Source organism: Acomys russatus, chromosome 7 (genome assembly GCF_903995435.1).
Source record: "Acomys russatus chromosome 7, mAcoRus1.1, whole genome shotgun sequence".
Taxonomy (NCBI): domain Eukaryota; kingdom Metazoa; phylum Chordata; class Mammalia; order Rodentia; family Muridae; genus Acomys; species Acomys russatus.
In genome coordinates, this window is record NC_067143.1 from 39,386,277 (window position 1) to 39,396,868 (window position 10,592).

A 10,592-nucleotide genomic window follows, 5' to 3' on the forward strand; every position below is an offset into this window, starting at 1 on the left:
CTTAGTGACCAAGAAGTCAAAGAACTTCAAGGTAATAATCATCATTTTTAGGTGGCACATAGATTAAAATTAAGGTGTGTTATTTCTAACAGCAGGCAAGAACAACAAGATCAAGTTCAAGAAAGCTGAATTAAACCCAGAAACTATGTAGCCTAAATTACATGACAACAATATTGTATGGTAAGAACAAGGTTTGTGTGTGACAATGCCATTTTCTAAACATCATGTAGTCAGAGAATATACTGTATATGTATTTTGTTTTTTTGAGACAGGGTTTCTCTGTGTAGCCTTGGCTGTCCTGGACTCCCTTTGGCAGGCTGGCCTTGAACTAACAGAGATCTGCCTGCCTCTGCCTCTCTTAAGTGTTGTGGTACACAGGTGTGCTCCACCGCACCTGGCTACTACATACACTTTATGGGAGTCTGGACCTTTCTCCAAACCTTACTGTTCAAAAAAATTTCATAAAACAATAAGCCACCACTGAACAACTTAGTTGGATGAGTTTGGATTAAAATGATCCTACACGGGGCTGGGATTTAGCACAGTGGTAGAGCACTTGCTCTAGCAAGCACAAGACCCTGGGTTTGGTCCTCAGCTCTAAAAAAAAAAACAAAAAACAAACAAACAAAAAACAAAACCCAAAACAGGGCTTGTGGGGTGGGGTGGGGAGAGGGTCACAGCACAGTTGTAGAGTGCTTGGCCACTATACATAAAGCCCTGGAATTGATCCCCAGAGCCAGATGAGTTTGACCTCCAGCATGAGGTCATGAGTTTGACCTACAAGGCATGCTAATGATTCTACCACCCAGAAGGTGGAAGCAGAAAGTTCAAGGTCATCCCTGGCTATTAATATATAGTGTTAGGCTTGCCTACTACAGGAGACACTGTCACAAAACAAAACCCAAACAAACAAAAATCTAAAAAGAATTGTATCTGAGCGGTGGCGCACACCTTTAATCCCAGCACTTGGGAGGCAGAGGCAAGTGGATCACTGTGAGTTCAAGGCCAGCCTGGTCTACAAAGTAAGTCCAGGACAGCTAAGGCCACACAGAGAAACCTGTATGAAAAAACCAAAAAAAAAAAAAAAAAAAAAAAAAAAAAAAAAAAAAAACACCCCCCCAAAAAAAAAAGAAAGAAAAAAGGAATTGTATCCAATCATATTCATTCTTGTGGAAAAAGCAATCCTTCATGGCCAGCATTCTGCCTGGACAGAACAGGTGATATACAAAGTCATGGATGAAAAGACTACCCTGACATCAGCATAACAGGCTGAAATTGGTGAGAACAGAGCCAGAAACCAACTATGCAAGGGATAAGGAAAACAATTTTCAAAACATAATTCTCTGGCAGACACACATTACCTCCAGCATTGAGGGCTGTGCTTTAGTTTGCAACTCCTGGTGTGGTTTGTCTTCTTACTGGGCGAGGAGAAGAGCACAAAGTGACTATGCTCAGAGGTTGTCCATGGCCCATCAACCACACATTTCACACAAAGGAAACTTTAGGAAAATTAAGGCAAACTAAAGATAGGAAAGAATAGGAATGAACTCTTTATACAAGTGTTAGTAAGCTGCTTTGTTTTAGGTCTGTAAGGGATTTAAACATGGTCACTAATAAAGACAAATTAAGTGGGGATCAAAGGAAAAGCATTCATAAGTCTCATGTATTCAGATGAATTGTCCTGGGCTATAGGCAAAAAACATTGCTTAATAAACAGAGTCATGCACAAAATAAATGTTCTATGGGTCTAAATAAAACTACTAGCTGGAGAAAAATAAACTGCAGAGGTTTTGTTTCTTTCTACTCTGTTGCCTAAACCAAGGGTGAAAAAAAAAATTAAAAGACAAAGACTAATTATCAGATAGTTATCAAAAGAAAACTATTTTTTTTAATCTTGGCTTCAAACAAAGAAATCTTACAATTTTTAAAAGGCAGAAACTGAACAGGTAAGTCTCTTGTTACACATCCTGCTTCTGGTGAGGACCCAAATTCAGTTCCCAGTACTCACAATTAGGTGGCTCACAATTCCAGAAGATCTGACATCCTCTTCTGAACTTTATGGGTGCCTGCACTCACACATTTACAGGCATAACCTCACCCTCTCTGATACATACATATACATATAATTAGACAATCAAATAAATTCTTACAAAAAGAGTATCTTGTAAGTCAATTTACTGCCTCACCACACTCTCTGAACATCATCCTGGATACCACTGCCTGTTGAGGATGCCAAAGTCAACAAAATGAACATAATCTTGACCTCTTAAGAAACTTGTATCGAGCCGGGCATGGTGGCGCATGCCTTTAATCCCAGCACTCGGGAGGCAGAGGCAGGTGGATCGCTGTGAGTTTGAGGCCAGCCTGGTCTACAAAGTGAGTCCAGGATGGCCAAGGCTACACAGAGAAACCCTGTCTCGAAAAACCAAAAAAAAAAAAAAAAAAAAAAAGAAACTTGTATCAAGAGTGAGAACATGTCCAAAAAATAACTAGAGCATGGATTTCTAACAAAGTAAAACATTAAAATATAAAAATTATAACTATATATGTAAAATATATTATTATCCAATATACACTTTTGTTTTTTTAGACAACTCTATGTAATTAAGAGACAACTTGCTATGTAGACCAAGCTGGCCTTGCAGAGAGAGAGATCTGACAGCCTGTGCCTTTGAATGCTTGTTTTAAAACAAATGTCAAACTTCTATTTCAATTCTGACTTGCCACATTTCAATAGCTAGGCATGGCTATTTAATTGATGTGGTCCTTAGCAACAAGATTATAAATTAAGATTAATTTTTATTAATGCAAAAGACTCCCTCTCTCTCCTGTCCAATACAAGTCAATAACCACATGTGGCTACTGAACACCTATAATGTAACTAATATAAATGGGGACTATAGTTTAATATTATGTCATTTTAACTACTTAAATAGCCAGAGGGGCTAGTTGTTAGCATACCATCAAACATAGCACTGGTGGTAGAAATAAACTTTAGAGCCATTAATGGACTCCAATTGCTAACAGACTACAAAAGAAATACCTATTCTGAATAAGTCCCAGAACCAACAGAAAGATAAGGCCTATAGTAATAGAAAAAGAGTTCTCAAGGAAACCACAATGTAGCAAACACATGTAGGTAGAAGTCTGAGTAGGAAAAAAAAATCAAACCAACCAACAAAAAACAACATCAATGACAAGACATTAGAAACTATGAAGAAAAGCACCCAGGGTCAAAAGAGCACCCCTGGTTAACAGAGTTCTCCCAAAATAAGAGTTGAGCTTGTCCTACTCTCCCCTCATCAGCAGACCCCAGACAGTCTACTTCTCCCCTCAGGTTCTAAATCAAACCAAATACTGTCATCTGTACACTAGCCATTCCTCCCCTTGGGGATTCCTCTAACTCCTCCTCAGTCTCAGACCAGAACCCCAGGACAAACTTTAGGGAAGGGCAGCAGGATGATGGTGGCTACAAAAAAAGTAAGTTTCTCCTTAGTTTTTGCCAGGTACAATGCCATACACTCAGTGCTCAAGAGGATGAGGCAGGGAGATTATAAATTGGAGTCCAAGCCAGGTTCTACATCAGGGAGCATGTCTTAAAGGAGAATTTTTTTAAAGTTCCATCATCCTAGTGAAACTAACAAACTACCACAGCCAGGTTGGTAGTACTGATCAACTATTACCTACTGAGAGATATATCCTAAAAGAATCCAATTTGTACTTATCATTTCTTTTTTTCTTTCTTTCTTTCTTTTTTTTTTTTTTTTTTTTTTTTTTGGTTTTTTCGAGACAGGGTTTCTCTGTGTAGCCTTGGCTATCCTGGACTCACTTTGTAGACCAGGCTGGCCTCGAACTCACAGCGATCCGCCTGCCTCTGCCTCCCGAGTGCTGGGATTATAGGGGGAACCACTGCTCCTGGCTTACCTTATACTTAAACTTCAGGAAAGCAAGGACCACATCCCGGTCATAACTATACCCCCAGCACTTAACACAAAGTCTAGTGTGCATCAGGTGCTCAGTGTTGAAAGGAAGATGCAGCTACAGGAACTTTCTAAACACATATGTAGCAGGGCTCAGTGCGAGCCCAGGGAAAGCACTTGCCCGCTGAGTCTGACCCAGTGTCTGAGTCAGGCCCAGGGTCTGAGAGGCAGGAACCAAGTTTTTGGAGTGAAACGTAGTATTAATACCAAACCAGTGCTACTAAAAAAACAAAACAGAATCAAGAATGTATTCATTTTACTGTGTACATAAGGTGGTTTGAGTATAAAGAAACACCGGGAGGTGGGAGTGGGGTGTGTGCATGGGGGGCGGGGGGCACTAAATGTGTGTGCAAATGAAGTACTACTCATGATGAGGTGGCGTTAGGGGTGCACCTACCAGAGGGCATGTCTGAAGTTCAGAGGACAACTCTGTGGTGTTCGTTCTTTCCTTCTGCCTTTACATGGAAGCTGATGACGAACTCAGGTCACCAGACTTCTGTGGCCTAACCCCACAATTGTTTTTTTTGACAGAATTGTAATAACTGGTTAAATATCAATTTATATTTATTTCAATTTATATTTATGTTAATAAAACAGATCTAAGAAGAACACAGAATTATGGATATAAAAAAAAAAAAAAGAAACTTTAAAGAACTAAAAGAGGTGCTGAAGAGATAACTGAGAAGTTAAGAGCCAGCACTGCTCTTACAGAGGATCTGAGTCCAGTTTCCAGCATCCACACCAGCACTGCACAGCTCATAACCACTTATAACTCCAGCTCCAGGGGAATGCAATGCCTCTTGCCTCCACTGACACCTGCACACTCACGCACACACCCCAATTAAAGACAATAACAAAAACAAATATTTGAAAAGACCTGAAAGTTATCTGGGAAGGAGACTGCTTTAAATGTAAGTGTGGCACTGGCAAGATGGCTCTCGGTGGGAAAAGTGTCTGCTATAAATAAGCCTGATAGCCTGAGTTTGATCCCCGAAATCCAGTCATACTCTGACCTCCATAGTGTTTTACACCATGCATGTACACTTGCACCTACCATCGACATCATATACACAACAATAATAATTTTTTAAATGTAAGTATTGGGATGGAGCGATGGACCAAGTGTTCTTTCAGAAGACTTGAATTTGGATCCCAATACCCACAGACAGTTTGTAATGAGTGTAACTCCAGCTCTGGGAATCCAACACCCATTTCTGGACTCCTAAGGGACCAGTATTCACTGCATGTGTATGTATGTATATACAAGCTCACACATGAGCACATATACACGTGTGTGTATACACACACACATTTTCAATCAAGATAAATCTTTAAAAGATAAGTATTAACCAACATACTTTTAAGAGTTCAAGGAAGGAAACGGTTAGGAGGGAAGAGAAAGGAAGGCCTGTAAGCAAATACAAGGCAAATGAAGAGCCAGAAAAAATATTTGCAAAGCAGAGCAAAAGGCTGCTATCCTAGACAGATAAAAGCCACAATAAGAAAGATCTTACAAGTGTAAACACTGAACTGTGGCCAATCTGAACTAGGACACACTGCAAGTGGACGGTACACATCATCTCCAAAAGTGCAAAACTATCATACAAATAATCTCCCACACCCATCACATCTTAGGTTAAATTAAAATATATTTTGCACTGCCTCTCTCTTGTCATATTGCTATGAAAAAAATTTTCAATTACTTAACATGACTCTGATTTTTCAATTTGCATTGTATTTTTATTGGCACAGCCAGTGTGGTTTATATAAACCACAGTAAAACTGTGGCTGAATTTTATCTTGTAGATTGAAGAGCCACTGAAGGACTTTGAGCCTAGGACTACCATAATCTATAAACACATTCAGGGCTGGCAAGATGGCGCATGTGGGTAAAAGTTCTTGCTGTGCGAGACTGATGACCTGAGTTTGATCCCAAGAACCCATGTAAACATAAAAGGGGAGAACTGAGTCTACAAAGCTGTCCACTGACCTCTACACACACATGCTCCCCCCCCTCTCTCATACACACACACACACACACACACACACACACACACACACACACACAGACACTAACAGACATAGACACACAATTTAAAAATAAATAAACATATTTAAATGGCTTCCTGAAACTGGAGCAGCCAGCCAGAGCAGACTATAGGGAGCAAAACCTGAAGGAAGGGTAACAATTAGATGACTGCTGTTATCATCTTCTATAAAACAAAGGGGTTGAGACATCACCTTTGGAGTATGTTTTGAAAGTGGAGCCAGCCTATCCACCCTTAAACCTCTTGGAACGCCTAGGCTCACGCAATACTACCTCAGTCTCTGGAGTAGCTGGGACTTACAGTGGCATAGAGCGTCCAGGTGCGTGTACACACATTCTTTGGTGGTACATTTTAAGACAAGTTTGGCTATACTTTTAAAGACTTTAAAATGTTCACATGCTTTGACTCAGCATCTGTCCCAAGAATGAATCCTAAAGATGCAAAATACATACGAAGACCACGGGTATGCCTGACAAATGTTAATTTACAATGCTTATCTGTGGAAGCACTGTGAGTGCTTTTTTCTGCCTTCCTACTCATTTTCAAACTTGGGGGAGGGAGGGAAATCCCCAAACTCTCTGCCATTGCCATTATAATGAAATACAAAACTAATTTTTAAAAGTAGAGTCTACTACTCTATAAAAACAAAACATTTGCAAGCTACAGACATTACCAATGCTCTTCCCAGCCAGATGATCCTAGCACTGGAGCCAGTGACAGGGGAATCTCTATGAGTTCCAGGCCAGCCTGGTCTACATAGAGTTCTCTGGGTTACATAGAGAGACCTTGTCTAAAAAAGCTCCTCTCTCATGCCTTCAACAAAACACACAAACAAGTTATTCAAATCTATACAGTCATGTTACACACACACTCACAGAGAGAGAGAGAGAAAGGGAGAGGGGGAGAGAGAGAGAGAGAGAGAGAGAGACCCCATCTTTAAGAAATTAAGAAAATACTACTCCACAATTTGTCTAGAGCATACACCTTGGGACATTCTTTTTGTTTGTTTGTTTGATTGATTTTGTTCTTGTTTTTCAAGACAGGGATTCTCTGTGCAGCCTTGGCTGTCCAGGACTTACTTTGTAGACCAGGCTGGCCTCAAACTCAGTGACCTGCCTGTCTCTGCCTCCCTGAGTGCTGGGATTAAAGGCGTGTACCATCACACCCAGGGTATTCTTAAACATAAAAAAATACTTCAATGTGTGGTTAACAAGCCCTAAAATACCTACCATACACTCACATATCTTTCTCAAAAGTTGCTGAGTGACAAGTGGGTCCTAATGTTTCCCTTAAAGGCTCTGCCCTCTGACAGATGCGATCCCCCTCCCCCCCCACCCAGCAAAGCCTGTGCCAACTAGGCAGAGAAAGCTTACTACTCGTTTCTTTTGCAAGAGTGTTTTAAGGCAAAGAAGATTCCTCAATAATCTGCCAAAGACTGAAGGGAGGGGAGGAGTGGTGGAGAACAGAAAGAGTCGCTTACAAAACATCAAGTGTTTTCTCCAACTTGCTAGTTTCACACTGGAAGGCCACCAAACAGTGCCAGACTTTCCACAACCCACTGAAGGGATTCAATGTAAAAAGATGAACAGAAACCTTAGTTCCTCATGCAAATATAACAACTAGGAACCAATCATAAGGACAATGAATCTATTTGATTAAAGGAAGCAGAATCTTTTGTTTGTTTGGTTGGTTGGTTTGGTTTGTAAACAGTTTCTCTGTGTAACAGATGCCTGACTGTCCTGGTCTCGAATATGCTGGCCTCAAATTCACAGAGAATGTCCTGCCTCTGCCTCCCAAGTGCTGGGACAAGGCATGAGCCACCACATCTGGCTTTAGGAAGCAGTCTTAAGGTTTTCATCTCTATTTTCCTCCTGACTGCCTAAAACTTTCTCTTAGGATCTACAGTATTTACTTTAGACAATGCAATAACTTGTGCAACAAAAGCTGCAAGAAGAAAAGTTCGCTGAGTACACTTATTAGAAGCAAAACAAGAAACACTATCCCAATTCTGGGTTAAGAGAGAAACACACCACTGAAACACAATGAAATGGCCTGGTCTACATAGCGAGTTCCAGGACAGCCAGAGCTACACGGTGAGACCCTACCTTAAGACAAAACAAAAGAAAAAACAAACAAACAACAAACCACAATGAAATGTACAAACTACAACCATACACTATCTGTTCAAAGTTCAAAGGGAGAGGAACCTAAAATGACATGGTTTGAAGAGAATAGTATGTGACAAAACTAATTTTTAAAAGGCCAGATAAATAAAATCTGCAAGTCAAGAATGTTTACCTCAGAAAGAAACAGTAAACTGGAGTAGGACAGATAAAAAAAACTCAGGGGTGCATACAAGTTTGGGTACTGTTCTAGTCCTTGCTTCGGGGTGAGAAGTCTGGGATTTTCAGTATGTTTTCTCTTTTTATAGTGCATCATGTTATGTACTCTCCTGGCATTGACCACTACACTACTTTAAAAAGTTTGTAGTATAACTTACATTTAATAAACTGTACAGATTTAAAATCCAGTGAGTTTTGACATTAACACAGCAAAGTATTGCTGCAGTCAAAATAATAAACCAGTCAAACTCGAAATTTTCCTGTGCTTCTCACCCCCCCATTCATGGTTTTAAAGGTAATAAAAGAAAATTAGGACAACCTGTTTTGTCTATTTAAATGCTCATGGTTTACCAAGTTACCCCGGTAGGCCTGGAGACAATACATAAAACAGCAATTGTCATTAAATACTATATAAATAATCTCAAACGCCTACGTGGCATTTTACATTAGGGAAAAAGATAAATTTTCTAATCTGCTTTGAAAGTGGCGTTTAATTTCGTTTTTTTTTTTTTTTTTTTTTTTCGGAGCTACCAGGTGCTGACGACCAAGCTAATTAGCATGCAAAGCTTGGAGGTGACCCCAAGGCCCCGGCTCCCACACACGGGCGACTACTCTGGGTAATGACAGCAAATGAGAGCTTTGACAGAGTTAAATTGACTTCAGATGCCACATTTCGTGCGGCTTGTTTACGCATCAAACAGTGAGAAACTTGAAAACGCTCTCAAGAGGAGCAGAGAGCTTGAAATCCCGGTGACTCCATCAGAGTCCTTCCTCGCCTCAGCCGACAAAAGGGACGTGGGGGCGCAGCCCGGCGAGCAGCAGCTGCTCCGAATCCGCCCCAGGCGCGCCCACCGGGACCCCGAGCTCAGCGCGCGCCCCGGGAGCCCGGGACCGCGCCCCACCGGGACCGCGCCCTCAGCTAGCCGCCGCGAGGCCACCTGCTGCGCCGCCCGCGCCGCTTCCGGCTCCCAGGCCGCCCGGAGGCTGCCCCCACCGCTGCCCGCGCTCCTCACCTGGCGGCGGCCCTCTCCGCCGGACGCGCTGCCGCTGCCGCCGCCGCCGCCGCCGCCGCCGCCGCCGCCTCTGCCTCTCGCCGCCGCTGAGTGAGGACAGGTGAGGCCGCCGAACCTCCGCTCGCTCCCGGCCCGCCGCCGCCGCTGCCGCTGCCGGCCCTCCGTCCGCTGTTTATTAAACTTTTCTGTTTGGCTGCTCGGCCTGTGACGCGGCCTCCGGGAAGCGCTCGCGATTGGCTCGCAACGCACGCTGACGCGGCAGTCCCAGCCCGCTGCCTAATTATGACCGGCCCGGGCGGGGCCGCGAGCCGGAGGCGGCGTGGGGGCGGGGCCGGAGCTCGGAGAGTGCGACTATTGGTCAGGGCACTGGAGGGGCGTGGCACGGAGGCGCTGCTTTTCTCTCAGCCACGCCCCTGCCCCCTAGAGGTCGGCTTAGGCTCGCTCTCGCTGGTGTTGCCGCAGGGGCAGGAGGGTCCAGTGCGACTTTGGTAGGTCGGACGTCTTAGGTCCGGGCTCTGCGGCCTCTCTGGTAGTAGTTGCGCTTGTCTGGAGCTGGTGTCCCACTTGCTTAGTGTGAAAGGCGATCTTGAGCTTTTGTAGCCCAGGCCCCTAGGAGACCTGGTGGGCCAGCGCAAAATCCAAAGTCTGAACTTTGCCCTGCTCTGAGCCACCATTTTCAGAGAGCGAGCCCAGAGGTGTGTGCTCCCTTGTGTAACACACACACACACACACACACACACACACACACACACACACACACACACCTGGCTCCAGCGCAAAGTCCAAAGTCTGAACTTTGCCCTGCTCTTAGCCACCATTTACAGAGAGCGAGCCCAGTGGTGTGTGCTCCCTTGCATAACACACACACATACACACACACACACGCGCGCACACACACACTGGCTCGCGAAGCCCCTTGATAGATTTCAGTCTCAACTGACCCTGCACAAATAGTGCAGGGTGTTGCGGGGTGAGGGTCGGAGTGGCTAGCATATGGCTCTCCTGAAATTTCCCCAGCCCAAACAGGAGCGCCTAGGGCCCTCTCTTTGTTTAAAGTTCTGTTGTGGGGTTGCGCGTTACTTCTGGTGTTTCTCTTGGTCATTGTGCTCCTTTTACTATTGGCGGGAAGTTTCTGGCCTACTTTTACAGTAAGTAGTAGGCGCTCATGTTTGCAGGATTGGCATACAGCTGACTATGTGTGGTTTGGGC

General features: G+C 43.6%; 1 protein-coding gene across 1 annotated transcript in view; it reads right to left on the reverse strand.

The window, feature by feature from the left end:
* Window positions 1-9,459, reverse strand: part of Zfand6 (zinc finger AN1-type containing 6) — a 69,295-nt gene extending 59,836 nt beyond the window's left edge. The window contains exon 1 of the mRNA XM_051148872.1: window positions 9,384-9,459. The gene's annotated coding sequence lies outside the window, so the exon portion shown is untranslated. The remainder of the gene's footprint in view (window positions 1-9,383) is intronic.
* Between the last annotated feature and the right edge of the window lie 1,133 nt (window positions 9,460-10,592).